At 33.9% G+C, this 4,593-nt stretch overlaps 1 pseudogene; it reads right to left on the reverse strand.

Moving 5' to 3' along the window:
* Positions 1-2,818: 2,818 nt before the first annotated feature.
* LOC137226821 (large ribosomal subunit protein eL6 pseudogene) lies at positions 2,819-3,626 on the reverse strand (annotated as a pseudogene).
* Between the last annotated feature and the right edge of the window lie 967 nt (positions 3,627-4,593).

The raw sequence follows: 4,593 nt of genomic DNA on the forward strand, positions 1-4,593 counted from the left end.
TCCTATTCATTGATCTAATCCATCTTACTTTTATCACACTCTGATTTTTTATTTTTATTTTATATTGGAGTATAGTTGATTAACAATGTTGTGCTAGTTTCAGGTATCACACCTTGCTTTTGACTCCTGTTTCTCTGCTGATTAGCCTCAAAGTCACCTTATATTCAGACCATGGCCTCAGACATCAATGTAGTAAAAAATAGTGGAGTGGACATAACTCAAAATAAGACAGGGCAGGTAATCACAGCAAGTCCTGGGAAGTTAGAAAAAAATCAGGTACAATCCCATTTACAGTTCAGACATCATGATTTTTATTTTCTCTAATCTACCATCCTTTTATGCTGCTAGGTCTTTATATACATGTTTCCTTCTGCTTAAATATTCTTCTGCCCATGTTCACTTTGCTCATTCTTTTCTGGTCACTATTCAAACATCCTTTCATGAGAAGCCATTCCTTGATCATCCAGACCAGGTTAGATACCTGGACATACACTTCCATAGCTCTTTGTCATGGCCGTTTGCAACATAAATCATCATTCTGAGCTCATGTCTAATGCCAGCTTCCCCACTAGCTTGTAAATCCTGGGGAGATAGGTAAAATATTGTTTTTATTTACTACTGTATCTCTACATTCAGCACAGTTACTGAATCATATTGAGTGTTCAGTAAATAAATTTTAGCTGGTTAATCGTGTCTGAGTTATTCAGTGATAAAAGCCAATGAATTTCTCATAAAACAGGCAGAATTCCAAGCAAGAACCCTGTCAGGATGAGTAGATCTAAGAATGAGTAGCAGGAATCCAGTCACAAGCACTACGATTCAAAAACATGTCTCTAAACACTAAGAAAATTGCACCAGGGAGAGAAAGAGCTCTGTCACAGAGGGACCATGGCACTGGGTACCCCTGTGCAATGTACAAGGGTACATTGTGTGTGTCAAGTTCCTAAGAAATGGAATGTAAGACATGAACTTAATTTCAAATAGTCTTAAGCCTAGTTACAGGAACTGCATATTCCAAACAAAAATAAGATTTGTTTGATGCTGAGACATCATATTTTTTTCCACCTATGAACCAGATTTATTCCAGAGACCAAGCCAGTTTTGTGACTGAAGTTGAGAGGTTAGTGAGACAACTCTGGGGATTGAAAGATTGTGTGCAAAGACATCTAAGCTCACCACGATCTTTCCTATTATAATCAATCATTCTTCAAGCCCCTCTTATTGCACAAAGAGATAACTAAGGAATAGCTTCTTGGAGAATTTCAAAACTTACCCTCCCTTGGGATTCAATGTCTACAATTCACTTTTCACTATATCTCCAAAATTTTTCAGTTATGTGTGCATCATACATAAACTTTAATGCTTTCTTTTTCATCTGAGAGTATAAATGTTCATCAAAGTTATTTTTTTTTAGCTTGTCAATCTCTCAGATAGGTGTATACAACCACCCATACATGAGACAGTGGTGCTAGATGAATTATGCAACTGTGTACGAAGGATAGCTTACTGGAGATGTTAAAGATAATGTGAAACAAATACTATTTTCCTATCTTTCGGGAGAAGGGTGCCCATTATAACTGGTACGAAGCATCTAAGCACTCCATGGAAGCCTCATTGACATTCCCCAACTAAACTACTTTAACTTCAAAGTTTTCTTGTTGTTAGAATCAACTACATTACCTTGATACATTTCATTTCCTTTTCCAAAGCATCTTAAGTTAAAAGAACAAAAAGAGGAAGTGAATTTCTATCTACCCGACTAGACCAATAGAGACTAGATAGAAGTTCAATAAAACCATTATAGTTTTTGTAATAAGATTAAATCAGCTCTTGATTTAAGTACACAAGGCACTTTTTGCCAAATTATATTAGGCCCTTGGCAATTGCCACCATATTAAAGGAAAGGTTATTATTAAAGGCTATTTTCCCATATTACAAACGCTACACTTTGATGAACCCTAAGTGCTGCAAAATATCTCAATGGACGTCTTCGAGAAATGAGTCACTTTTCTGATGGTAGGATAGTTGGTTATCAATTTTCCTGTAAGTTTTATACATGGTTGCTAATTTTCCAAACTGCAACACTGGTAAACTAACCCTATTCTAGCTACAATAATTTCCTAAATATTAGGCAGGCCCCTTTCACTCAGAGTCCTCCATTAGCTGGGCATTACTCTTTTTTTCAAGCATTGTATCTATGTTCTATGGAATCTAGATTTTTCCCCTAAATAAGAAAAATTTAATATTTATTACTATTTATTTAATAATAAATCTTCTTATATATGGAACGTATTTTATCTACTAGTGTCTGTTCTTATTTCTATAAATAGAATCATTGTACTTTAAAATTGTGAACCATTACATTCACATCATCTGATGTATGATAAGTAAAAAATAAAATCCAGGTTCATTGAAAACTTCATGTATATCAATAGCATTATGACTTTAATGAGGTAGTATTATATTTTTTAAAAACCTTACTTTTATTTCTGGGGAAAAATAATACTAAGTTATTATTAGTATTGAATAGTTACTTCACTGTTTATTACCTGTTAATTACAATTTGCATATAGAATCAAACTTTTCAATGACAAAAATGTCTAATTTTAAAAGGAAAGATTTTGAAAAATTGGCTATCATAAAAATTTTATTTTTGATCAAATGTATATTTTCTCTATGTACCAATACCTCAAAATATTAATTAATCAATTAATATTAATTAATTGAACTGAAAACATATGCTGGTATGAATGACATTTAAAGCAATACTATATTTTTAATGTTTCAGTTATTTTAATTAGTGTTCTGTGTTAGAAATTTAGGGCACCAATTTGTGAGGATAATCTTCATTTGTAAGAGAGAACACTGAACGCAGATAATCATGGAGCTGGGAACAGCTATGATTGTTGGCATACTTTGAGAGTCCAGAGCTTTCCGATGAATATTGCACTGCTCTGTAACCTGGTAATTTTTTCTCTGTGTCAAGAATCTCATCTTGGTGACTGGGCTTATGTAGCTCCTTCTTGAAGTAGGCATCAATGCAATGTTTGGGTATTTTCATTTCAATTTTGTTGGAGGGGACCAATGACAAATTTCTTTTGTGTTCAGCATAGAGAAACTAACCAGAGATTCAATTACAAGTAGGAAGCTGCTTCAGGAAAGCCACATTTTTGCTTCTGCAGTGACCAGTAGAGTTGATCTGTAAATGACACTATCTCTAAGTTTTCCCACATGGTAACAAAAGGGCTTTTTTCAGTGGCTCAACAGCTTTTCAGTCACCTCTTCAGTAGGATAATAACTAGATATATTGCCAGGTTTGAACACTTGGGTGCCACCATTCTTCTTACCAGCAACTGGCTTGTGACAGTAGCAAGAACCATCTCCTTTTGCCTCTCAATGTTGGATTTAACTGCCGAACTTTTCCTCTTGTACATGGCTTTCCTTGGATGGGGAATGCCTGCAGATCCCTCTGACTAAGACAGAATTTCAGCTGTAGTGGGTTTCCCTTTCTTGGGCATTTTTGCCCTGTGGTTTTCCTTCTTAACCTTGCCACTGGCATCACCCTTCCTTTGCTTTTTCCTCCTTAATGTCTGGGTTTCCAGCTTTATTTTACCACCATCTTGCATGACAGGAGAGCACAATACAATTTTTAAGAGTCTTTTTCATCTTACAATTCTAAATAATTAGAATTTTAAATAGTAATATCGATACAATGGTTTCCATCTAGTTTTATTTTTCTTAGTAAAAAATAGAAGTTAAAAATATTTCATTTGGTGAAATCTTGACTCTTAGATCCATTCACTTTATATTATGTTACTGCTATGCAGTCAATCTCACATTTCCCCATATGGCTATACCTATACATATGACAAAATCCAATGTAAGGAAAGGAAAGAGTGAAAAAAAAGGGGGGCGGTGGGAGAGTCTAAAAACTAGAACCAGAGATTTTTCATCACCTTTAGTTAATGCTAATGCATTTCTTACAATTCAAATCATTAAAATTCCTAACAGTGTTTTCTGGAACCAACAGTTGTGAGCGTACTGTCAGCACTGCAAGCAAACATTCAATGTGAGTTTCTATTTTAATAGAAATCTTGATATGCTCTGTATCATAAACATGCTACATAAAATAAATGGGATTTTCTAGAGTTCCTTTTTTCTCTCTATAATAAACAGGAGTACCAATGAATGATGGAGTTGAATACCCTGCTATTTATTTCTATGTTGCAGAAAACATAGAAAGGGCATCAAAAATAACTAGTGTTTATAGTACTTGGAAAGTTTGTGATGGAATTACACATTGTAAAATTAGCTAATTGACAAAGTTGTTATAACACTGAGTTTGCATTTTATATTTTTTAAGTACAAACACAAAAATGAAACTACATATATGAGGTAGTCATGAGAATGGTATTTATACCTGCTATTTAATATAACTGAATGTCTTTTTTCTCCACATGTGGTATTTTTAATGCTCTTTACTAGTATATATTCATAAGGTTTCAGGTACAGAACTATATAATTAGTATTTTAGCTAACTGAGAAATATTACACAGGTACTTTATTAATCATTTTAAGCAAACCGAGGATAAG

Source organism: Pseudorca crassidens, chromosome 6 (genome assembly GCF_039906515.1).
Source record: "Pseudorca crassidens isolate mPseCra1 chromosome 6, mPseCra1.hap1, whole genome shotgun sequence".
NCBI lineage: Eukaryota > Metazoa > Chordata > Mammalia > Artiodactyla > Delphinidae > Pseudorca > Pseudorca crassidens.